This window comes from Ascaphus truei, chromosome 3 (assembly GCF_040206685.1).
Source record: "Ascaphus truei isolate aAscTru1 chromosome 3, aAscTru1.hap1, whole genome shotgun sequence".
NCBI classification, from domain to species: Eukaryota; Metazoa; Chordata; class Amphibia; order Anura; family Ascaphidae; genus Ascaphus; species Ascaphus truei.
In genome coordinates, this window is record NC_134485.1 from 417,416,072 (window position 1) to 417,443,068 (window position 26,997).

Sequence of the window (26,997 nt, forward strand, 5' to 3'; positions counted from 1 at the left end):
AGACAGTGACTGGGTGAGTGACTGGGTGGAAGACAGTGACGGGTGGAAGAGAGTGACTGGGTGTCTGGGTGACAGTGACTGGGTGTCTGGGTGAAAGTGACTGGTGGGTGACAGTGACTGGGTGACAGTGACTGGATGGGAGAGAGTGACTGGGTGGGAGAGAGTGATTGGGTGACAGTGACTAGGTGGGTGACACTCAGTGACTGGGTGGGTGACACTCAGTGACTGGGTGGGTGATACTCAGTGACTGGGTGGGTGACAGTGACAGTGGGTGACAGTGGGTGACAGTGAGAGTGGGTGACAGTAGGTGACAATGGGTGGCAGTGACAGTGGGTGGGGTGACTTACCTTGACCGGGTGGGTGCAGCTTGGTGCCGGACGCTTCCCCCTGCTGCCCCCGATATCCCCGCGGCACCTGCCCGGGATGGGAGGTGGGCTTGGGGGAGGGATGCGGGAGGTGGGCTCGGGTGGGGGGGGGGCCCGGGAGGTGGGCTCGGGGTTGGGGATGGGAGGTGGGCCCGGGGGGGAGGCATGGTAGGTGGGCTCGGGGGGCACGCGGGAGGTTGACTCGGGGGGCACGCGGGAAGCTGGCCACAGGGGGGGGAGGAAGCAGGCCGAAGGAGGAGCAGGTATTTCCCCCTCCCTGAGCAGGGGGGGGGGGGGGCGAGCGGCCCTGCTTGCCCTGTGCATGTGCGCTGGGACCGCGGGGGAATCGCCGCCATTTTTTAAAACTTTTTAAAAAATGTATTTAAATAACTGGCGCCCGGCCGCGCAGGGGGCCCGAGCGGCCGGCCCCCCTTACCCACGGGGCCCGGGATACCAGTGCCCCTTGTCCCCCCGTTGGCGGCCCTGCAGATGGGACAGGCGTCCCTGTCTTTTCCCTGCCATAAAGTCGCATCAACCCTCTCTGTCAGGGGAAGGCGGTCAAAAAAAAAATGACTCATTTGTGTCCAGAAACCTGAAATCCAAATCCTAGATGTAACGTACACAGTGTCCCTGGGGGGGAAATGCACAGAAATTTATATTCAGAAAAACACTTTGGGAGGGAGGGGGGAGGAAAGTAAAACATATTACAAAGTGAAAATATAAAAATAATATATACACATACATGAAGGATGGATCCCCTCTCTCCAAATCAATAGCAATGTTAAGTTTTCTTTCTTGAATATGTATTTGGTCGTTACTTCTTTTAAAGTATATTTTGCATTTAACATATTTTTGCCTCTTCTACTAAATTGGAGTCCCCCTCGTGTCTTACTATTGATTTGCATGGGGAGTGCTCGCCCTTTTTATTTATACGTCACCAGACACCTCCAATCCTCATAGTTTGGGTCTTGGCAATGGGTGGGCAACTCCACTCCTCGAGTGCCACCAACAGGTCAGGTTTTCAGGATATCCCTGCTTCAGCACAGGTGGCTCAATCAGTGCCTGTGCTGAAGCAGGGATATACCTGAAAACCTGACTTGTCCCTTCAGGCCCTTCAGGTCTGCAGTTGCCCACCCCTGCTCTTGTCTCCTGTCCCTTGTACAGCTGGGCAGCAGTGAATGCCTTGTGGGGCAGCGCTGGATTGTAGAAGAGTCTCAGATAATGGGCTTGGCCTCTCCCATGTGCTAGCAACAATGTGAGCTGTTTGCTACCCTCTCTTCCTGGTGATGTGAGATCACACAGCCCTCCTTGCCTCACTAACATTGCTCATTGGACTGCAAACTTTGCTACTTCCCACCCCTCCTAACGCCTCTCTGTAGCCTTCAGGTTATTCAGCTCTGTCAGGAGCTGACATGAGTGGTGAGAGGACGAGCCCGGGCTAGCAGTGTGAGCCGCACAGATTCAACTGCAGACTTTGTATCCAGCTCATCATCATCACAGGCAAGATCTGGCTCAGTAATAACTGGGGACATGCCGTCCACATGACGCTGAGAGACAGCCAGAGGGGGAGAGACCTTACCCCTGGGGGTTTCACTTCTCCCGCGCAGTAAGTGCTCTTTATTCTGTGTGTCATTTTATTTATAGAGTGCCAACAGTGTGCGCAGCGCTTTAGGAAACTACAACACATGGGCAATACGTTTATTTATTTATAAAATGTGTTACCAGGGAAGTAATACATTGAGAGTTACCTCTCGTTTTAAAGTATGTCCTGGGCATAGAGTAAAGATGACAAATAATACATGGTTACAAATACAGTCACATAAGTGAGCAGGGTATACATTATATACAAGACATTGCATGCACAGTTAGAGATAATATATATTATAGACAGTGGTTGACAAATCACCAAAAAATCTACTCGCCACACAAAAAAATCTACTCGCCACCTAGTACCAAACGTGTGCTGCTTGGGCCAATATTTACTCGCCCGGGGGTTAAATCCACTCGCCCGGGGCGAGCAAATGTATAGGTTTGTCGAACACTGATTATAGACATAAATGACAAACGGTGGAGATAAGTGCAACAGGTATTCTATATATTGGGGGCTACCATGTCAAATCTGGGGCAAAGGAAACTGTTGCTGCTGTTGTGTGTATCAAAAAGACAATTTACTAAATGCAATGGGATTTGTTTCTTATATACATAGGGGCAGATTTTATTGCCCCATTGCTGCACCCCTTCCTCCCCCCCTCCCCCCAATGCAGATGTCCCGTTGTATTTGTAGTATGCGCTGTCAGATTTACAGGGGAGGGGAATCTATCAACGTTTTGCTTTGGAAGAATCTGCACTTAAGTAATGGGATGTTTTCTGCAGTAAATGTAGTGCACTGGTCAACGTGGCTTTGAAAGCAGTGGTACTGTGTCTGGATTAAAAAAGAAAAGAAAAATAAATAAGAGACATTTGGTCAGTGGTCATAGTGGCTTAGAAAAAGTATTAGTACTGTTCCTGACATTGAAACAAATCTATGTTTGTTTGAGGTTGGGGAAGAGATATGTGGACTCCATTGAAAAACAACTGTGCCCCGCAGAGCATACAATCTAATTTTGGTGCCCGAGGCACAGGAACAGAAAGTGACTTGTGCAAGGTCAGAGGTAGCTGACGCGGATTTGAACTGTGTTCACCCCCTGCAGAGGCACTAACCCCTCCATGGAATATTTGAGGGTTTATGCTTGTAGGCAGAAAGGGAGAGCAGCTTCCAAAAATAAATTCCTGTTCTGCAAATAGAAAGTGGAACGGTAAGTGGGTGAATGAAACATTAGTGGTACTCTGAACAGTGGTAATAGTGCACGGGTGGACAACTCCTGTCCTCACGGGCTACCAACAGGTCAAGTTTCTGGATATCCCTGCTTCAGCACAGGTGGCACAGTCGTTGATTGAGCCACTGATTGAGTCATCTCTGCTGAAGCAGGGATATCCTGAAAACCTGACCTGTTGGTGACCCCCTGAGGACTGGAATTGACCACGTCCCGTTCTAGTAGTACCACCGCACTGCGTATTGCAACACTAGCCCTCTGGTAGGAAGCTTTGTAAAATAAATCCCCCTTGTTCTCTAAAAAAAAAAAGGAAAGAGAGTGGACCTGTGTGGCTTAGCAGTGGCACCGTGGGATTTGTGAATGTAAAAAGCGCCGCATTACTCCGTACTGCTCCGTACCATCACATTTCGCTGACTGCCATAAATGACTCAGCGAGGGTCATGCCTTATTCTGACTATTTCCTTGGGGACATGTCGGCTGCATAAACTATTTCAGGCTCTGGCAGAACAATCCTGTTGCTTTGAATTAGAAATAAAAATTTTTTTGCTTCAAGTGCTCTGTCCTGCACTGAAAATGAACCAAGGAAACACCTATTTTATTAACCCTTTCGCTGCCAGACAGGCGCACGACGCACGGTAAAAGAAGAAACCGTTGGACAGAGAACACTAATTCAATTTTTTTTTTAAAAAAAAGGTCTTTTTCTCACAAATGTGGTGCCGTACATATTTTTTTTTACGGGGGGGGGGGGGGGGGCTCAAAGATGCTGTCAAAGATTTGATAAACCCGTAGCCCACGTGGCAGATTGTGTTATTTGAGTGCGTTTTGTGTATGTTTTTGTATACTTCCCGGCTTGCGCTTCTTCCCTTTCATCCTTCACGTGGCCGCTCTCCGTAGTTCCTGTGTAGTAGGGGTGTGTCGGGTCGTTCCCTCATTTTGGCAATTTACCAAGCTCACGTCTTGTAACTGAAGCTAATTTAAACCCTTGAAGGCCAGATCAGGGAATTCTGTTGCAGCCCCCTCTGGCACCTAGGGGAGTTAAACTTTTTGACTCTGTGCCACATCATAGGGGCTGATTCAGTAAGTCCCGAAACTGTCAAACACGCGGCAATTGGCCAAAGACTCCTGTTGACTTGAAGCTTAGGGGTGTTCCAAATCAGCCTTATAGTGAGGGTGAAAACGAATAACTAATAAGGGCGCTCCTTTTAGACTCTTGGAATTGGAATCTTGCAATTTATACAACCAGTATGGTGCAAATCATAAACGATATTTCTATATCATAAAATAATTATTTATTGTATATGTGAAATATAAATCCAAGTGAAAGTGATGAGTGACTGATGCCCATAGCGAGGGCACCATCATATGCAGATCTTTTCTCCCCTTAATGTGGCTTTGCTGCTTGTTACTAGGTTTGAAGCAGGGGGTCTTCCCAGTCGAACCACATGGATTTCAACCATGGGGACCCCCTGCTTCCAAAGATATATACCTCCAGAAGGTGATGCCGGTAGCAGCCAAAATGTTTGTTTAATGGTCTCCCCATTCCACGGGACAATAGGAAGTCGCGACATCATCCATTGAAGCCTCCTATTGGTCTAGGTCACTCTGGGCCTTTAAACATCACTTTTCAATGTCAGTATCTCAGGGAGCAGGGGAGGGCCCAGTCCCAATCCCAGTCCAACGGAGCTGATAATAACGCGATTCTGCTCTGGAAACCCCCTCCAATATATCCTCTTAAAAAAAAATAATTAATAAAATAAAAGCTAATATTTTTATATAAAAAAAAAATGTGTTGTATCGCCATTCAAAATAAATTGTGGGATATATATAGCAGGGCCAATTGTGAATTGTCTGTAAGGTGTGTAGCAGGCGTTTAATGAATGTATGTCATTGACCCCTTATTCAGTGCGCTGTGAAGCTGCTTCCCACCTCTGGGGAATGGCCAGGGCAGCGGTTTTACAGAATATTACATAAGGTGCTTGTCACACAGTTACTCGCTCTGTCAGTCACCTTTCTTTTCATAGATTGTGAAAACAGTATCAAACAGTATCAAACAGTATCAATCTTCTAAGCGCAAAAAAATATATCTTCTGCGTTCAGGGTGAGACGTTTGTTACCCCGCATTCTTACGTGTAACGCCGGTTGTTAGCAAGAGAAACATACTGTATGCTACCTGATAATTGCTTGAGTTTTGTACGCAATAAAACAGTGAGAGAAATGTCAGACTTTGGCACAATGTTTGATAAACCCTATTGTAATATGTTGTCTATTAACTAATCTGTAACACTTTTGCTCCAGAGGAGTCTGCAACACACTGCAGTATGGGAGCAGAAGGGTCTTCAGCCCTAATTGGATAGCTTCATACATTGATGCAGATACACATTTGAGATGCTTTGTACTACTTACTGTAAGACAGTGTTTTTTTAACAAGGGTTCCAAGGACCCCCTGGGTTCCCCCAGGCATTGCTAAAGGGTTCACTGCAATGTTCACGTCATTTGAAAATTGTACTAAATAAAGAAGAATTTACAATGCATCTAATCTCAGACGCGCTATTAGAGAGGGTTGGAGTTCCTTACAATGCATCTAATCTCAGATGTGCTATTAGAGAGGGTTGGGGTTCCTTACAATGCATCGGTTCTCAGACACGCTATTAGAGAGGGTTGGGGTTCCTTACAATGCATCTGATCTCAGACATGCTATTAGAGAGGGTTGGGGTTCCTTACAATGCATCAGTTCTCAGACATGCTAATAGAGAGGGTTGGGGTTCCTTACAATGCATCGGTTCTGAGACACGCTATTAGAGAGGGTTGGGGTTCCTTACAATGCTTCTGATCTCAAACACGCTATTAGAGAGGGTTGGGCTTCCTTACAATGCATCGGTTTTCAGGCACGCTATTAGAGAGGGTTGGGGTTCCTTACAATGCATCGGTTCTCAGACACGCTATTAGAGAGGGTTGGGGTTCCATACAATGCACCTGATCTCAGACGCGCTATTAGAGAGGGTTGGGGTTCCTTACAATGCATCTGATCTCAGACGCGCTATTTGAGAGGGTCAGGGTTCCTTACAATGCATCGGTTCTCAGACACGCTATTAGAGAGGGTTGGGGTTCCTTACAATGCATCTGATCTCAGACGCGCTTTTAGAGAGGGTTGGGGTTCCTTACAATGCATCTGATCTCAGACGTGCTATAAGAGAGGGTTGGGGTTCCTTGCAATGCCTCTGATCTCAGATGCGCTATTAGAGAGGGTTGGGGTTCGTTACAATGCATCTGATGTCAGACTCACTATTAGAGAGGGCTGGGGTTCGTCAGAATTTAACAACATGATTATAGGTTTCCTTAAAATAGCAAATGTGAAATCTTCTATGGCTTTTTTTTCTATTAAATAAATTATGTGGTATTAGATACTTACTGTATTTTTTTGTATTCAACTCTTAATGCCATTTTTAATTAGTTTTAAAGCATCCTTTTATTTCTATAGCAGGTTTAGCCCACCTCCCCAGCAGTGCAAGATCTTCGCAACACTTTCCTTTTTATGATAATTTGTTGCCAATAACAATAGATAACGTTACCTTATTAATATAAGGATACATTGTAGCTGCTGAGTTACACTGACTAAAGCAGCCATTAGGCACACAATCAGGATTTTTACAGATTTATAACAGGAGCACCAAACGACTGCCAGTTTCGGTAAGGAAGTAGTATTATACATTGCCACATGCTTTACATATACAAATACGCAAACAAGAACAAATAAACAAAGGGGGAATGTATTATTGCTGCTTTAACTGGTAAAGGTTTAAAAAAAAAAAGACTGTACGAAGGTAAAACAGATATTTGATGTTTAGAGGCCTCCTTTTCCTTATGGCAGGGGTGCACAAAGTGGGGGTGCTGGATTTTTTTGGGGGGGCACGGGCAGTTGCAGAAGCCCCTCACTCTTCCCCGAGGCATTTAAATTAAATGCCGGGGGAACGCGCGAGGCCTCTAACTCATTTAACGGGATTCTGCAGAGCTGCCAAGTCGCATTTGGCGGGTGTCATGCGGAGTGACGTCACACATCCATCTCCATGGCATTTGACGCCGCCAAACAAGGTGAGGGGGGAGCGAGGGGGAGCAGGCAGGGGGGCGCAGCTCAAAATGTTTGTGCTCCCCTGCCTTATGGTATTAATGTTTCTAGATCTTTCTCCTGATATTTCTCTCTCCTCTCCAGCTGTCTCTCTCGTTCACTCCTCCTCTTTCTTCCTCCTTTCTCACATTCTTCCTGTGCGTGTCCAGCTTTAAGTATCTCTTCTCCCCTCTACTCTTCCTCTTAACATGTCAACTATGCCGTTACTCTCTCTCTCGCACACTAATAATCTCAGTCTGTTGTTATTCTGCCTTTTCTCTCTGGCTCGTTTCTTTTCCCTCTTTCTTTTCTCCTTTCCTTCTTTCTCGCAATATTTCCCTCGCTTTTTCCTAATCTGTATTTCTCTGTTCTTGGTCCTTTCCAGTCTAAACACTTGGCAGCACCAACCACATGTATAAGAAGGCGCATAGACCAGGGGTTCTCATGTCCAGTCCTCACGACTCTACCCCTCCCACCCCCATTTTGCAGGATATCCCTGCTTTGACTGAGCCACCTGTGCTGAAGCAGGGATATCCAGGAAACCTAACCTGTTGTAGGGTCTTGTTGAGTTGAGAAGCCCTGACATTAACACATAAGGGGCATCAAACACATGCTGGAAGTGAGTTAATAAACATGAATCCACCTCTGACACGCAGCAGTGTAACTCACTTATCTTCCAGGAGGTCGATGCCACTAATGTAATTCACAGATAATGGACTCGGGTCAAAACTCTGAAACACAAAATGTGTGTGTTTGCAATTAGAATAGAAGGAGCAGTCCCCCATGAATTGGGAATGAATGGAGTATTGTACTGTAACTAAGTAAAGAGTGGGTTTTTTCCGGAAAAATGGTGGAGCTTTGGACCACGTGCCCAGTGATGTCTTTAGCAAGAGGACTGAACTGTGCAAATTCCACATTCACCGTTGGGAAATGTAAAAGGATTATCTTTCCCTGTGTTTGTGGGAGAAAGGAGAGTCTGCTCTTACTATAATCACTGCAAGGATTAGCCATTTACACTGTGTCTCTTTTAAACTCTTTTGCTGCCCATATGACTTCAGTTCTCAGTTTCTCCTTTTTTAACTGTACCTATTGAACATTAGAGAAGTGGGATAGCTGCTCTCACCATAATGAATAGGCATCGCTATTTTCCTGTATGCTTTTCTTCATCTATGTCGAATTTCATATTCGGTCCCTCCATATTCCTATCATTTTTGCTGACATCTCACATCGAGCGATGCGTTTTTGTGTCTCCAGAATTCTCTCCTTTTGCCATTTTTCCCCCCGTCCTTCTTGTCCGCTCTTATGTTTGGGGAAATGCATTGGGGAGTTTAGGAGGGGGAAGAGATTTAGAAGCACGGGGGAAGAACAAAAACATTGAAATTTACCAGTTAAATATTTCATTTCGAGATGACAAATTGGGATTTTTCAAAGAGGAACTTGGATTATGAAGTCAGCATGTTTATGTATAGAATTTCTCTTGTAATAATATATCTATTTTTCTTTTATATAACACTGGCAGCTTACATAGAGTTTTGCAGACACAAAGCTCCCGCCCTGTAGAGCTTACAGTCTTATTTTGGTGTGCAAAATAAGGCGCAAACAAATAAAATTGATATCTTGTGAACAAACTCAGATGCTGCTTAAACACCTGCGGTATCCCAAACCCCAAAAAACCACTAAACTAAACAAACTGGTGTTCGTGGCGCAAAGTGAATGTGAACATAACCGTGCAATTTAACCGTGCAATAAACCCAGGGAATACAAATAAACACTGATATCACTTATACTACAAATCCATGGAACATGATCCTCCGAAGTGGTTACTCCTTGAAAAACCTCATGTAGGAAAGAAAGCACAGATGCATGCGATATGGGGCATTAACATTTTACTTTCATTGACAAACAACAAAGGGGGAGAAAGGGACAACTCACACTTTCCCCGTTGGTCAGTGACTTTCGGCGCAGTCCAACCCTACTCCAGACTCAGCTCCTTGGTGTGTGCGTGTCCGTGTGCACGCGTACCCCATTCTGCGTCTCTCACTCGCGTCCCGGGTTGCCTTGCATCAGTCTCACGTCAGCCGCTCTGATTCCTGGGATATGAATTGTGTTCACCCACTTCAAACGCAGTGACCTTACCACTGAGAGGGTTAAATATCGCATTCACCATCTCGGCCTCTTTTCCTTCTCGCATTCTTTCCCCTCTTTGTGCATTTTCTCACTCTAACTCTTCTTGACCTAAATCCCTCGCATGATCTCTGGGACCTACTTCACCTAGGGTACCAGCCCTCATTGACCTCTGAATTCTGATCTCTCTCCTACAGGAACTCTCTCTCCCCCTCCATTCCCTCTACAATCTCTTTCCTTTTCTGCCGTTACATGAACGTCTCCCCCCTGCTCTGTCACAGATGCCCCCTTTTCTCTAACACCATTCATCCTTCCCAGCCAGCCACTTAACTCACAATCCCCAACCCTTCCTGCCCTCGCCTTCTTCCTGACCTCTCCGTCTCCTTCCTGCCACTTCTCTCCTTCCTAGCCCAAGTCTCTTGCCAAACCATTCTCCCCACCCAACCCTCTGCCCTACTTAACTTCTCACCTCTCTTTTCTCCCCGACTGCTTTCTTTCTTCAATGCCCTAAGCAACCCTTCTCTTGTTCCGTCCTATCTGACCTGCTGGCCTACTTCATCTGTTCTTCTACCCATCTTCCCATCTCTCCTCCCATACATAATTAGTATATCCACCTCTCCTCTCTGCCCTGAATCGGAGGGTAGTTGCTGTTGCTGACAGAGGAGAAGGTGAGCTACTAGAAGTGTTTAAGAGATTGTTACCATCTGTAATCAAAGTAAGATGTATTTACAGTACCTGATATCTATGTGGCAGGAGTACATGTGTGTGATGTCTCCATTGTGTCTCTTTTCATAGTGTGTTATGATAGATGAGAGTACATGATGTCTACACCAACATGGAGGTTTCGATAGCTTATATTTGTCTGATTGTATTAATATTATCGTTTATTTCGAATGCACCAACATATTCTGCAGCAATGTACGATGCGGGTACAGAGATTTGATCATGACAAACAGAGTAACATACAAAATACGGACAAGCATGCAGAAACAGAGACAAAGAGGTAATGAGGGCCCGGCTCATGAGAGAGTTTACAATCTGGAGCAAATGAGGGACAATGGGATGGATCATGGCCTAGCCAGACAGCTAATGCCATTAAGGTTTGAGAGGGGGGGGATGTTAGGGGGTGTTACATAGCGTGGAGATTGGTCCAGGTATTACCATACCTACAGATGTAGCCAGGCTTACCGGTCTTGGTGACCACGCGCAGTCCCACTACCATGCCGATTGCGGCGCCAAAAGCAGACAGGATTAGCGATGCAGGGGGGGTCCATGCTTCCGAATAGGGGAGGTATGGGGGTTCCACATATATGATCTGGCAGAGAGGAGGTATGGGGGCTCCACATACCTGACCTCCTCTACTCCGCGCTCTCGCTTCACAATTGCCGGCACTAACTCTCCGTGCTCCAGGACGGTCCAACCCCTTTCAGGATGTAAATGACCGAATATGAGTATCTTCATAATGATCGCTAATAATATAGGACCATATTCAGTCATCTACAGTATGTCAGGGATGCGCAAACTTTTCAGTTCACGTCCCCCTGCCTGCGCTCCCCCCTTCCTGCACCCCCCACCCTTCCTTACCGTGTTTCGCGGCCTCATATGACATCACAAAGTCATGTGACGTGTTGCCATTTGACGCGTCGCCGAAGAGCCGGCTGAGAGCAGGCAAGAGAAGTTGCAGAGACCTCACGCCTCCTCTGGCATTTAATATACCTGCCTGGGGGAAGAGCGCGGGACCTCTGCAACCGCCGCGCCCCCCATAGAACCCCCCCCCCCAGTTTGCGCACCCCTGATCTACATCATCAAGGGGGTCAGACAGTGTTAAATACGCTGCATTAATCTTTTCTGTTTTCGGCACCGCAGTAAGTCTGGCTCCATCTGAATTGCATACAAACCCTATACTGTACATGTAGTAAGTAGGGAATGACATAAATAGTTTATCTTCTGACTTTTAATAGATTTTACGGCACAGTTGTGGGGGGGGGGGTGGCGGTTAGCGGCAGCCCTGTATGGTCAAGACAATATGACGTTGTTTATACAGTGACCTTTCCATGAGAATCCTGGTTATGCGGTGGCCTTGCGTTGGTTGGTTTATCGCATTCCTAGGCTGCTTGTCAGTCAGAGCTGAGTTATTACCAGTAGATCGATTGTTCTCCTCCTGTTGCATATTCAACATCTTCAATGCCAGAGGCGCTTGTAAAGTTTAGAGCTTCACAATAGGTCACAAACACCTTCAGCAGCAGAGGCATCATGGTCCGTGTTTACTAAGCGGTGCTATTCCGAAGCCATAAGATACCTTCTTTTCTGTTCACTTGAATTCACATAAGGAAACATGGAAACCGAAGTGCCCTCTTCATGCTGTTAAAGAGGCAATCCAAGGGGGCATTTCTTTTTCCCAATGGCAAACAACAAGGATAAGGACTCACCATAAGAATGGCTAAAATGCTCAATTAAATACTAGCAAAGGTGCTGCTCGATAAAGACTGCTCCCAGTCCAAGATGAAGAATGTTCAAGAAGGATATCATGGTAATATCAGTTACTATGTATCTACGTAACTATGATATGAGCACAACCTCATAGAATATATACTGTATGGTGAAGAACGTTCACAGTTTAGAACAGGGGTCCTCAACTCCAGTCCGCAAGGCCCACCAACAGGTCAGGTTTTCAGGATATCCCGGCTTCAGCACAGGCACTGATTGAGCCACGTGTGCTGAAGCAGGGAAATCCTGACAACCTGACCTGTTGGAGGGCATTGAGGACTGCAGTTGAGGACCCCTGGTTTAGAACATCTGAAGTTATGGTAAGATACTGTATACACTCACATGAAGTGCCCAAACCACAGACACTGAAAGGTATCTTTCGCAGTCTGGCTTTCTAGTTTAGGATTTCTTCACAGAAGTGTCACATGGGGGAAAAAAAACCAGAGCAGCCTCATGGTGCAAATAGGAAAAAAAAAAAAACATTTCTAAAAGTTTAAAAAGGGATACACTTTAGCAGCTCACGAGTTGCCAGTTCTCTCGTGTGGCCGCCTCAGAAAGCGTCAGACGTCACTTCTGAGATTTACCGTCTGTCCCTGATTCCAGTCCTCCGTCCCCCTACGCGTTTCACAGGGAGTTCCTGCTTCCTCAGGGGATTTTTTTTAACGTAGGATTGAAGCAGGGGGTCTCCGGAGCTAAACCTCATTAATTTCAGCTCCGGAGACCCCGCTGCTTCCTGAGATACTTCTGTAGGGGGTGCCGGTAGCCGCACGGCTAGCAGGGTTCACATAATGTCGGCTTTTCAAAGCTCCCGCGCCCTGCGGATCAATGGGAAGGCGTGATGTCATTCAGTGCGGCTTCCTATTGGCTCACGTGACGCGGGAGCTTTAAAAAGCAGGGAGATACCGGCACCCCCTTTGGAGGTACGTATCTCTGGAAGCGGGGGATCCCATGGCCTGAAATTAATGGGGTTCAGAGACCCCCTGCTTCCATCCCATGTTAAAACATTTTTTTTAGCAAAAACAGAATCGCCCACTTGGGTTCCATCTTTAACGGTAATCCTTTTAAATGGGCAGTTAAACATTAAACGACTTCTCCGTGTAATTGGCTTCCTTAGAAAGATGTAATTAACCTTAAAGTAACTGTCTTACTTATCTGTACCTTGTGAAAAATGAATATGTACAGTATGGCTTTGTGTCAGGAACACTTGTTCCATAGATATCAGCCACTTAAGTGTATCTGATTGAGTAATGGTGGCTCCATAATTACTTTGCAAACCAAAAAGAAAAGGCAGAGCAAAGTGAACACTATAGCTGGGACTTTGAGGACTGGCAAACAGTCTTATCAGCAGAAATTGGTAAGCCCTCTTGCTTACCGTGGAAAAGTTACGTTTTTTAAAACATTTCACGTACTTGTCTGATTTCGGTGTCGGCTCCACTTGACTTATTAAAGAGGCAATCCAATCTGTTTTTTCTTCCTCTTTTAAATGTATTAATACAGAACTGAAGCAGGGGGCCTCAGGAGGTGAACGCCATTCATTTCAGCTCCGGGGACCCCCTGCTTCCGGAGGTACTTACCTACAAAGTGGGAGGCAGTAGCAACTCCAGGCTTCATGTTATGGCCGCATTTCAAAGCTCCCAGGCCTTGCGGGCCAATAGGAAGCCCTGACGTGATCCGATGCGGCTTTCTATTGGTCCATATGACAAGGAAGTTAGAAACTGCAGAGATACCGGCACCCCCTCCGGAGGTAAGTATGGGGTTCAGATCTGGGGACCCCCTGCTTCAAACCTGTATTAAAAATCGAAGGGGGGGGGAACCCAGCATGATTGCTCCATAAACATGCCGCAGTTCTTAGTTTTCATTCATCCTAGAAAGGACTTCCCCTTTTTCCCTTTAATATGTGCATCAATACAATCCACACAATAATAAGTAATTAGCTAAGTTACTGATTAATCCTTTATCCTGTCATCGATTGGTGAAGATTCGGCTCGGGGGTTAACTAAATGGCTATCAGTGCAGCAGAAGAGGACCAAAGATGCAAAGTTCTGTGGAGAAGATCATGTGACCAGACAGTCACTAGATACAATTGGTGCACTGCTAGAGAGAGGGCAGGGCTCAAAAAGAGGTGTGCCAGAGCCTGTTTCAGAAGAGGAAGGGTATGTGCTTTGTTGCTATAGAAACAAAACATGCTTGTTACATTATAATACATTAAACATATAATTAAAAGTTGTTTTTTTTGTTTTGTTTTTTTAAATGCTACAAATATTTTCTCATAGTACAGAACTGGTTTATTTAAAAAAAAAAAACACATGTAGGAAATTGCTTGGTCTGCAGCTTTAAAACAGAGGTACTGTAACAATGAACTATGGGCCAATAAAGGTTCAGAAAGTGTTCCTGAACTTTGCTCTGTTTGTTTAAGTTGTGACATTGAGCGATATTGTGTATCTAGTGGGACTCGCCTGAGACAATTCTGGTCAGTGCAGAGAGACTGACCATTGTGTGCACGTTAACCTTTCTGTGGGGGTTTCCCTTGATTGTGTACTTTGGTGCAACCACACAGCCCACACTCTGGATAAGATGTTTATATAATGACCAACGATATGCGCGTTGAGTGTTATTATGTCATCATTCATGAATATATTTAAAGGTCCAAAATAAATCATTGCTGGTGGCATGTTTAAGGGGTTAAAAATAAATCTGTCTCATGCCCCTTCTCTATAAGAATGTTTTAATTACAGTAGTCTGTAAACATTGGAATCTAAGACTTGGGAGGCGTATAATTGCTATTGCCTGTTGTGTGATGTCTCCCTATGTTTATAGGCAAAACAACCCATACTCGCCTTTCTCTTACCTGGCTTGGCTCACTGGTTGGGATAGCAGAGTATACTGTGCTTGATTGACAAATACCCCCTATTTAGAGCCCCAGTTGAAAAGGAAAATGTACTTACTGTAATTTACACAGAGACAGATGCAGCCACATATTCCCTTTACGCGTGATTGCAGTCGTTTATTGAAGACAGTTTAGACCAGGGGCGGCCAACTCCAGTCCTCAAGGGCCACCAACAGGTCAGGTTTTCAGGCTATCCCAACTTCAGCACCGATGGCTCAAGCAGTCCCAGCATCAGTACAGGTGGATCAGTCACAGTTTCAGTTTTCAGTTGAGCCACCTGTGCTGATGCTGGTTTATCCTGAAAACCTGACCTGTTGGGGGAGGGGGGGCTTGAGGACTGGATTTGCCCCTCCCTAAGTTAGATTGTTCTTTGCAAACATTGTTTTATTTTTTCGAAACTTCAACAGGTTGTAAGGAATATCCGCAATCCACATCGCGGAGCACATGCAGCACGTCTGATTTAAGTAATAATAATAAAAACATGTGTAACTACTGTACTGTAGGATTGGGGCAAATTACTGGAGCATTTACTGCGCAATTCTTAGAAGAGGGAAATACCTTGTTGTTATTGTTCTGGAATAATAATGAGACATTGCTTATTTATAAATGTCTCCTAAAATGATAGCGCCCTTTTTGGTCTGGAAAAAACGAAGTACAAAAACATGTATTTATTACACTGTCTGGCGGAAAGCCTCTTCCGCAGGTGTAACTATGTTCAGTTTGCGCTTCGTCTTGAGAACGGCGAGCCTTTCCAATGTTAATTCGATACCCTGTTTTTTTACATTTTCTTCCCTTGAAGTGTGGTGTTTTTAAAAGCGCCATTTATGTATATATTTGGGGCAGCCGATTTGTTATATCTGTAGGATTTCACGTACAAAACATTTTATCTTGGAATCTCCCTGGTTTCATTCTGTGTGGGTTTTTTTTATAAAGTCAAGTTTCCAGGATTTCACCCTTAATCCTTTGAGTACCATATGCATTACCCATTAGCTTTGGACAGCTGCATTCAACGCAAGGCACATGGAATTACTCAGTAACGTGTGTTAGCTCTTTCAACAACTGGATATTTATTTTGTGGATTCTAAGGCATGTGACTAAAACCAGGAAAGAATAAATGATGACAAGTTGCTATAACCAATACATACATTCATTACAAACATGATGATGTTGTAAAGCAGTTATTTTGTCTCATTGACCCATAACCACGCACTTTCTGTGACTTCCGCACTGTTTTGTTTGTCACTGAATCTCCCAGTGTATATGTCCGTCCTGTCACTCCGCCCTTTTCATGAACCGCTCTAAGGTGACCACTCCCATAAGGCAGGGATGCAATTTTTTTCCCCCTGCACCCCTCCTCTGCTCGTGCCCCCCCCCCTACTTCAAATGACGCCGCAGAATCATGTGACGTTGAATTTAATTTAAATGCTTTGGGGGAGAGTGCGGGGCCGCTGTAACAGCCGCGCCCCCTCCCAGAAATTCAGGGGGCACCCCCCCGGCATTTAATTTAAATGCTTTGGGGGAGAGCGCGGGGCCGCTGTAACCGCCGCGCCCCCTCCCAGAAATTCAGGGGGCGCCCCCTAATTTCCGCACCCCTAAGTTTATATTAGAGCCGCGCTCGCGATGGAGCGCATGGCATAGCGCGTCTGTCGCTCGAGTGATCCCTGCACTGTGATGGGGAGGCGTGGCCGTGACGTCACAAGGCTGGTTCACCCTCATTGGCTGAACTGCTCACGTGACGCGGCCGTCACGCAAAAAAAAAATCCCTTTTTTTTTATCGGCTCAAAATTCTGCCCGCACTATGGCCGGCCAGGTAGAGCAGCTGTATTGTGTTTGCGCGCACTATAATCGCGGCCTAAGTTGTAAAACATTTGCCCCACAGTATTCTGGCAGTAATGAACTGTAACCTATTATGAAGTTATGTTGAACTGTTTGTTTTCCTGAAATCAAGGGGGGGGAAAGTAAATTTTTGTCAAATTGTTTTTTGAATTATTATTATCAACATCTAATGCTTTTGAGGTTTTTTATCATTTAATCTGAGCCAAGCCCAAGCCCTGATTAATACAATTTTATTATTGATTTAAATGACCAAAAACTATTGTACTGTATAATATAATATGGAACATCTAGGTAGTGTAGGATGTATGCCATGATACCATCTATGTTCCGGTGATATCAGGTGACCTCTCTTCTATAAACCATTGCTAACAAAATAGGTCATATTATCCGTGCCACAACATAACATTCTTTGGGTGTTGGTTTTCACATACAGACATTCACTGAAAGCATAAGACGGAAACCACTTTCTACCAACATTGTTAGTACACACCACAATTTCCCCATGTAGATTTCTACCCCCGATCACATATCACTTGTGACCTTGTCGCATTGCAGGTTAGTAAGACAACCTCTGGCATGTTATCTTTGCCTGGTTTTCAATTATTAACATTAGAACTGATAGCTGCAGAATAGCCAGTGGTGAAGATGCAGTGATACAATATCCTACATTTTCACTTTTTTATTCACAGAGCAGTTAATGATTTAAAAAGAAAAGCCCCTCTCAGCCTGTTACTGATAAACAATATAGTATATTCATTAGTGTGTGTGTGTGTGTGTGTGTGTGTGTGTGTGTTTATGTGTGTGTGTGTGTGTTTATGTGTGTTTATGTGTGTGTGACTCTGGTTATTTATATATATATAACAATTTTTTTGTTAAACTCGGAATGTCATTTTTAATGTATTATAATGTAATAAACATTTTTTGTTTCTATAGTAACCATTTACATTCACATCCCCTTCCTCTTCTGAAGCAGACTCTGGCACACCCCTTTTTGTGCCCCGCCCTCTCTCTAGCAGTGCACCAATTGTATGTAGTGACTGCCTGGTCACATGATCTTCCCCACAGAACTTTGCATCTTTGCTCCTCTTCTGCTGCACTGGCAGCCATTTAGTGAACCCCCGAGCCGAATCTTCGCCGATCGGTAACTTAGCTAATTACTTATCGTTGTGTGGATTGTATTGATGCACATATTAAAGGGGAAAAAATAAAATGTAAAAAAAAGGCAGCTCGGACTGCTGCTTTAAAGGTAAATGGTTTTGTTGTTTCTTCGTTGTCTGCAAAGTAATTCTGAAGCCATCCTTAGTTAAACATAAACATGAGTAGCTGAGATGCTTGAATTTGGTGTACCTGGAGAAAATTAAACCATTCACTTTTCACAAGCTAGAAATAACTAGGACGCTTACGTTAAGGGTCTCTGAATCTTTCCAATTACACTGCAAATAAAAATATCACGTGTGAGCACATTCACATGTCTCAGACAGGTCTGCACCCCTGCCTTTCCCCATTATCTCTTAGCATACAATGATTCTACTATAGCTTGGGATTCTGGGAAATTACATGCAAATGAGCCCACTCCTTTTGCTTCAAATCCATTTTTAACATGGACCCCTATAAACTTATGCCTGTCGAATTACACAGCTTTTCAGCACAGCCTTGGTTAAGAAGTGTAGAGCCAGTAAACCTACTCACAGAAAGCGGTTTAAAACTGTTGGGTCTTATCAGCTGATTATACTGGCTTTGCCAATTGAGGCTTGGATAGGTTTCAACCACACATTAAGTAAGTTATGGTGGATATAAAAGTGACAGACTACAACTACACGAAGTTGTAAACATATATCTTGTTTAATTCACCAAGTGGGTCTGCCCCTTTATATCTCTGAGCTGAAGCACACATCACAACCTTTTATTGTTGGTGAGACCGATGAGAACAAACAAAACGCAACCTACACCCAACCTATAACTACAGCGTAGTTCATATTCCAATAGGAAGAGGTGGGACGATGAGGGCTGGGCGTTTTCACAGATAGCTTCTAAAGATTTACATGTGAACTTCCTTCTATCAGACATGGGCCAACGGCAGTGACATTATTGGGGGCTTAAATCTTGGTGACTGCCTTTTTTTTTACATCCAGCAGCTCTGTTTTACCATAAGTGAAAATAGATCAAAACGTTTGGAGACCGGTGGTACAGAGTAAGTGGTGAGGGTATGTAATACATCGGTTCAGCCAAGGTAAAAGCTGATGCTTGTAAGAGTATTTGATGGTCTTGTGCAGAATTGATCTTGTAGTGAGTATATTACTTATATCAATATTCTGCTCAGATATAGGGAGAACCCAATGCAAGTGGGAATCAGTGGATAATACTGTAAGGTCAGAGTCTCCCTGTAAAGCTGGCCTCACCGCTTCTCCTCTCCACTAACAGGTTAATACCCCTGGAGCAATGATAATGGTTCATCTTAGTCCAAGATCATAGTAAAATTACAAAAACCCATTTGGGTTGTACAGTACTACTCACAGGATGAGAAGACTTATTGACTCTGTGGCGTGCTTCCAGCAAGTTGATATACAGAGGCGGCACACTTTATCCTCACTTGGCTAGTGCCGCAAGCCGGGAGGTTTCCCGGCTTGCTCGTTTCTTTCCCTCGGTGTGCCGCGCGTCATCGATGCGCGGTCACGCTTCATCGGGAGCGTGCGCGCATGGCGCGCTTGCCCAGGGCTCCCCGAGAGAGCCCTGTGTCCCGCGATGTGGGGGATTGCGGTGGGGTGCTCCGGGGGACCCGGCGGACCCGGAGAGGGGAGGGGGAAGCCCCGATTGGAGGACCGATCCTCCGAGGCTCCGGCGCGCGCCCGGGACACCTCGGCGCGCGCCCGGTTTCTGTCGCGGCCGAGACCGGGCAAAGGTAAGAATAAACTCGGCCGTGACAGTACAGATAGAAGACCCAATATAGGGAAAAAAGGCACACTGGGTCACCCAGTTCAATAAATTGTTTTAAACCTTTTTTTGATGTGCTGAGCCTTACCATGATTGCTTCTGTCCACCATCTTTTCCCCTATCTTGGGTCTTCTATCTGTTTTACAATAATTCTTCATTGGGATATTGCTCCCATTACTGTTCCTCTTCTTTTTTGAATGACGTCACTGTGTGTTGACCATAAAATGCTCTTATTTTCCACAACAAAGTTTGGAGAGTGTGTAAGATTCACATGACGTTATCAAGAGGGGCAAATGAGAAGCAACATGTAATTAACATGAACAAAAATGGATATACACTAAACAAGCAGCATGCAATTTGTTTTTCCCACTGTAAATCCTCCTAATCCAGCAACTATTTCTGCTGAGACATTGTCTCCCCCGCAAGGCAAAAATAATTATGGCTTATTGTGTTGACAGGAAGCTGCCTGCTGACTATGCTGGAGAAACTATATTGTAGATGTAACGCCGTTTCGACCCCCCCTCTAGGAGATCCACTCTTGTTACCGTGTGGTGCTTGTAACGCCTGTATGCCCGCAGACCTGGCCAGTCCCCAGTACTGAGGTGGGTAAGGGTATAACACGCACCCACAGCAGTGAGGGCGTGCCCGGAGTGTGGTAGTAGCGTTGCCGGGCCTGGTGAGTAAGGGTTAACGTAATACTTGCAGAGTCCGGGGTGCCAGAGGTCGGAGGGTAATGTCCAAAAGTCAGAATTCTGGGGTTGGAGAGAGCAGCGTAGTGATGTCCGAAAGCCAGGGTTCAAGGGCAGGAGAGAGCAACGTAGTCAAGTCCAAAGCAGAGTTCAAGTTCAAGCCAAAGGAATCCAAACAGGACCAGGGACAGGACAAGGGAGCTGGGCATAGACACTGCACACACAGGAGCTACAGGAAAGCTATGCAGAGCAAGGACTGAGAGGACAGAGTGGGGTTATATGGGAAGGAGGACCAATAGGAATGCAGGGAGGATAATAATAATAATAGCATGTTCTTGTATAGCGCTGCTAATTGTACGCAGCGCTTTACAGAGACATTTTGCAGACACAGGTCCCTGCCCTGTAGAGCTTACAATCTATGTTTTTGGTGCCTAAGGCACAGGGAGATAAAGTGACTTGCCCAAGGTCACAAGGAGCCGACACCGGGAATTGAACCAGGCTCCCCTGCAGCAATCTGTGTCAGTCAGTGTCTTTACTCACTGAGCCACTCCTTCTCCCTATGTAACGCCGTTTCGACCCCCCCCCCTCTAGGAGATCCACTCTTACTGAGGTGGGTAAGGGTATAACACGCACCCACAGCAGTGAGGGCATGCCCGGAGTGTGGTAGTAGCGTTGCCAGGCCTGGTGAGTAAGGGTTAATGTAGGTTTGAGTGGGTACTTGCAGGGATAGGTCAGTGAGAGCAGGGGAGGAAACAGGGAGGTAATCAAGAGTTATAGCCTGTAACCGACGGGGGGCGGAGCCAGAGCGAGGGGGCAGCAAGTAACTAAAGCGAGTGCGCGCGCCCTCTGTAACCCTGCTATGCGCACGCACCGCGCATGCACTAGAGTGTGGGGGAAGACCAGCAGAGGAGGTGCATGGGAGAGAAGACAGAGGGGAAGGAGGAATGGAGGAACCAGGTAGGGAACGGATAGGGGTGACAGAAGCACGCCGAGGAGCTCGTGACCCATGATAGGGTACCCGCGATCGTGAACGCGCGCACTTGGTGATGGCACAGCGCGCATGCGCAGAGTGTGAGCCTGGGTGTGCGGATCGAGCCGTGGAGGAACAGCTGAGGGAGGGAGGTAGAGATTGGGGACGTAGGGGATCGGAGGAACTAGACACTGTGGAACCTCGGGTGACGGGGACACGCTGGGAACTGCAAGTCCCCCGACCCGTTACAGTGGTGAGGTATACCTGTAGGTTCAGGAGAGGTGAGCTGATCTGCGATGTAGTGGAGATCAGGACAGGCTTAGATTCTTTGCTCATAGTTATTCTCACTGGTGTGTAGCGCCTCCAGCAGTAGTGGTCTCCAAGGAGTTCGGAGGTCAGCCCCCACTATTGTACTCTTTCTCCACCTGCCCAAAGACTGATATTCGGACAGGGTATATTCTGAACAGGATCTTTATTGGGTGGCACTCACTGCAGATCTTCTCACAGCGATGCAAGGTCTCAGAGGTTCCATACCTCTGGATGGTGCTTTGCCCCTGGTAGTATAGGGCAACACTGGGGCTGAGCCTGATGTTCCCTCAGTCCAAAGACTGAGGGCGAGCACGCTCATCCTGCCATAGGAAAGACTGACAGCTCTCTGCTTTCTCTCTCTTCCAGAGCAGGAACAGGACTCATCTCTCTTTCAGAGCAGAAGCAGGACTAGCTTTAAATTTGGTAGTCCCCAAATTAGAATAGGCGGGCGGGCTCATGGTCTACGCCTATTCCTGATAGGCTTACACAGGCCATGAGTCACCACCTTACTCCTGTCCATCAAAGAGGAGCACGGGTGGGGCACAAACCCATAGAATTAACCTGTTACTGCCTGCAACTAACAGGACTTACATAACAGGACTGGGAAAGAAAGGTAGAATATACATACCATGTGACATAGAAAAAAAGATACATGTAGAAAGCTACATCTTTTCTTCATCAGGGGTCTACTATTTTAGAACACTGAAATGGGATATTTTTGGGAATTTGGTGGTCCTATTGGGTCAGAGGAGAGGATCCCCTGGTTTTAGTTGTATGACCTCAGTGTCCCTACTATGGTCCATATAGTGCAGTGGGTTAGAAGAGCACACACCCCTAAAACGGTGCAGATTAATTTATTTAAACAGTTAAAACTCACAATCTTATATGCTGTCATCCAGCGCACAGACGCAGCATTTATACCACAATTGGACGCCTCTCTCTCTTGCTGCTGCCCGCCGCTGTCTCTGTTCTCCTGGTTGAGTCCCCTCACGCCGGCGCTGAACTGCCGGACCGCGTGCACACGCCGGCTTACTTCCGGGTTCGGCGGGTTGACTCTCCGATGTAATGGAGAAAGTGCGGGGAGCTTCAGCAGATGATCAGGGTCCTTTGCCTGTACTGGTCTGTAGCAGGAGATGCATATACAGTAGGAGAAGTTTAGAACAGTTCCCTGTGTTTGTCCCTCCGTGTGTAAGCTTTATGTCTTGCGTTATGTGAACTTTGGATTGATACGATAAATAAACCTATTCAACACATTGAAAAGAAAACAATACCGTATACAATCAGAACACTAGAGCCCCGAACATAAGAAATATGTGTACTTAGGATACTGTAGCAACCGGTCAGAATTAAATATTGGATATTCTATACCTGTATGACTTTCTGTGCCAAACCATTCTAGAATTAAGCACACAGTAATTTGAACATCCATCAATCACTTGTCTTATTGTATTATTAGTCAACACAATAAATTCAAGAAAGTAAATAATGTGATCCGCCAAAACAAATGTGAAATCTGTTCACTGTGAAGCTGCAATATTGAGACACACCGGCACCTCTCCGATATGCTGAATAGCCGCCTATCCCTTACCCTGGGAGACCGAAACCCTGTTCAGATATAAAACATTGCACGGAAACCTTTAGGGGTGACTGGGGAACCCAAAGCTTCCTTGGAACCCCCGTTGAAAAACACCTCTCTAGAGCTTACAATCTATTTTTTGGTGCTTGAGACATATTATTATTTATTTGTAAAGCGCCAACATACTCCGTAGCGTGGTACAATGGGGGAACATTGTCATGTATGTTACATAAACATATAAACACTTTGAATATATATATACAGTGCAGGAAATAATACAATTTCTACTCTGGGGAATTGATTATTTCCTGCACAGTATATATATATATATATATATATATATATATATATATATATTCACGTTTTTCGTCGTTTCTGTTTATCAATAAAACTTTATTAGTTTCCTTTTTAAAGACACACAGAGAACTATCGTTTTGCTCATTCAGCCCTCTGACAGAGCTATCTAAGGCTGCGCTTATAGTGCCGGCGACAGCGGCGTCGCGTCAAAACAAATGCATTGCCGCCATTGTGTGCGCTTATATTAAGCGCAATGGTGCGACAGAGCGTCGGCTTGGTCGGGATCGCTGGAAGTCATCTCAATTTGATTTTTCCAGTGACCGCAGCCTGACGTCACCGTCGCTGTCACTATAAGCACAGCCTACGGTCTCCAACCTCACACGGGGATATTAGTCTTATCATTTGTTTTATCCCTTCTATTTTGACAATAGAGTGCATTATGTTAGGGACTTTGTGACCTTTTTGTCACTCTCAAAGTGTTTATATGTATGTATTTTCCCTCTGCACCTAGTAATTTTATCCATTGTAGTCTTATGGCTGAGCGCTTTGTCACCACATTGCTTCTATGTTACATAAATAGAGTGAGATACTTAACCAATTAAGGACAAACAAGCGCAAACAGATACAGAAGGTAGTGAGGGCTCTGCCCCTGAGAGCTGACACTCTAGAGGGACTAAATGTCTCATCCAGGGCTGTGCAGGTGGGCACGCTCGTGCTGGCCGCGATGAAACACATTGTTGCAATGTGTGAGGCCAGCGTGAGCGAGCGCCTGTGCATGCTCGGAGCTTAGCTGCTTGCAGTAGCAACCAAATTTGATTCTGCCTCTCGCTGGCGAGTCACGTGAGCGGTTCGCCCAATGAGGGCGAACCAGCTCCGTGACGTCATAGCTGCCCGACACACCTCCCCCGCGCGCATACAGTATCTGGCTGGTCATAAATCGCCCGGCCGAACAGAGCACGTGACGTCACCGTGCACGAGCGCCAGCGCACTCGCTCCCTGCCTGGCCACAGCCTTAGGAGCGATGTTGAAACAAAAGGTAAAGCGGCTGCTCATTGCGGGTTGGAGTGTGCGTCAGGGTGGAGTTTGGCCCAGCCACACAGCTGGTCCCAATAGATTTGGAGGGTGGGGGGTAGATGTTAGGATTGGCTTCCATAAAAAGGGAGACATAGGGAGATTAACCGTTTGGGTGCCACAGCTCTTCTGGGGAGGCTGATTTGGGAAGCTATCACACCCACAGTTAGGCTCCAGCAGAAGTGGGGCTCCCTCTGCTTCCCATCACATTAGTGTTTAGTGAACGCGATCGCCCCCTAGACCAAGGATGCGCAAACTTCTTTGTTTGCACCCCCTGCCTGCTATTCCCTCCCTGCTCACGCCCCTCCTCCTCATACCCCCCATACTTTTACTCCGGCATAAGCAGCGTCATTTGATGTGACGTCGCATTGCCATGGCACCGCGTTGCCATTTGACCCAGCGGCGTCATGGTGATGTGTCACCAGAAGCCGCCAGAGGCAAGGTAAGAGACATACAGAAGCCTTGCGCGCACCCCGGCATTTTATTTAAATGTTGTGGGGAAGAGCATGGGGCCTCTGTAAGTGCTGCGCCCCCCGCCCCCTCTGAAAATGTTGCACCCCCCCATTTGGCGCACCCCTGCCCTAGACAATGAGCAGTAATCAAATAACATCCCCTGAAAGCAATCAGAGCCCATAGAGAGCCCTTAAGGAGAGCATCATAAAGACGCCCTAAGTATTAAGTGACTTCCTCAAGGTTCCAAGGAGCTGACAGGAACCACTTATATTATTAACAATAGCCAGTTTGTTTGACTTCATATTAATGTAGCACTTACTTGTAACAGAGCTGTATTGTAATCAAATGGGAGAACATAATAGAAATGAAAACATAAAGACACTTACATAGAAAATACCAGGCCATCAAAGGACGTTTTGTTCTTTGTTGTTCCTTTTATGAATAATATAAACATTTATTTAGTCTCTCTGTATGAGAGAATGCAATGTTAGAAACGTCAAGGCAAAGTTCCTTCATTTTAGAATCAATATGTGGTAAGCCGAGGGTGCTTATACTAGTTGAGCTTTTCTCTAGGGTTATTCTGAAGTGTGTTTTACAATTATCCTACCCAGAGCGGCCAACACCGGGTATTTACAGTCTTTACCTTCTGGAGAACACCAGTGGGGAGAGGCCAGGCAGATAACCCGTACTGAGGATGAACAAGCACAGCAATAACCACACCATTTTTTTAGCAATAAATACATGGATATATCATTTTTCATACTGGTTTCAGGTACCTAAAAATAATCTAGTAAAAAAACAAAAATAACAATGAATAAATAATAATAAACAAAAACCTTGCTGTGGGTGCTCTTGGCCGTTTAAACGTAATACTACCACACTATAAAAACACTTCCAATCAAGAACTGTACCAGACAATGTTGCCCCCTATCCCTTCTCCTATTTGCTCTCGCAATAGAGCCCCGAACCATAAGCATATGCTACGATGCCAACATCTCTGGCCTAAGAATAGACAATCATCAATATAAGTTTATCTTGTTCGCTGACGACATACTGCTAACAATAACTAAGGCTATGACTTCACTTCCAAACTTATACCACAGTCTACATAAGTTTGAGAAAATCTCCGGCTTCAAAGTTAACAACAGTGAGTGAGAAGTCCTGAATATTAACCTGCCCCAGGAGGTAGCGAAGCCCCTTTTTGTCAAATTGTCGTTCTCTTGGTAGGAGAATCTGAGTGTTCTGGGGGTCAAATTTTTGAGGGCATTCCATTCCCTTTATCGGGCCACCTTTCTCTATATGTATAAGGCCCTGAAAAAAGTCCTGGAAACATGGTCTAGGACCGGTACTCGATCTCCTGCTTGGGAAGAATAGCCACAGTGAAAATGACCCTTCGCAAGATTGTATACCTATATAGAGTCCTCCCAATACCAGTCAAATCAAGAGACATTGACGACCGGCAGAAACACATAACGTGATTCATTTGTAACAAAAAAAAAACCTGAATTAGTCTTAACAAGACCTAAATTGGAGGGAAGGCTAGTGCTTCCAAACATTACTATCTACCATAAAGTGGCTCAGATCGCACAATTAACATTGTGGCATACGCCTCCCAATTTATTCAGATGGGTTGAGGTGGAGAATGCCTTCTCCAAACCACAGCCGACAGCTCTCTGCTCTGGTTTCCTAAGCGACACAGAGAATGAAATGATAGACTTTCCCCTATGACCCGCTCAATCACTTATCCCACTGTGTCATGAAAGAGACTGGAACTACATTAAAAGTTGAGAATGCGATTTGGGGGGACCCTAGGCATGGGAAGATATTTTGAAAGCAGTAGCAGCAGTCTCAATTATCTCAGCTGCTAAAGAAAATTGCTATTAAGTTCTGTACTGCTGGTACTTGACTCATGACAGGCCGAATAAAATGGTCAAACAAACCTCCTTGATTTGTTTTTGGGGTTGTTGTCAAAGGGGGACGATGCTGCACATCTGGTGGAACTGCCCTTTAGTTACCATTCCCTCGTCGGAGATCTTCAATCTCATTAACAGGATCTTGGGAACAACAATTAGAGCAGATCCCTGGTT

The 26,997-nt window shown here is 45.6% G+C and overlaps 1 protein-coding gene across 1 annotated transcript in view; it reads left to right on the forward strand.

Annotated features, from left to right (window-relative positions):
• The first annotated feature begins 1,691 nt into the window (after nt 1-1,691).
• The window catches only part of LOC142490424 (P2Y purinoceptor 2-like), a 64,983-nt gene continuing 39,677 nt past the window's right edge, over nt 1,692-26,997 (forward strand). Inside the window, exon 1 of the mRNA XM_075592713.1 lies at nt 1,692-1,971. The gene's annotated coding sequence lies outside the window, so the exon portion shown is untranslated. The remainder of the gene's footprint in view (nt 1,972-26,997) is intronic.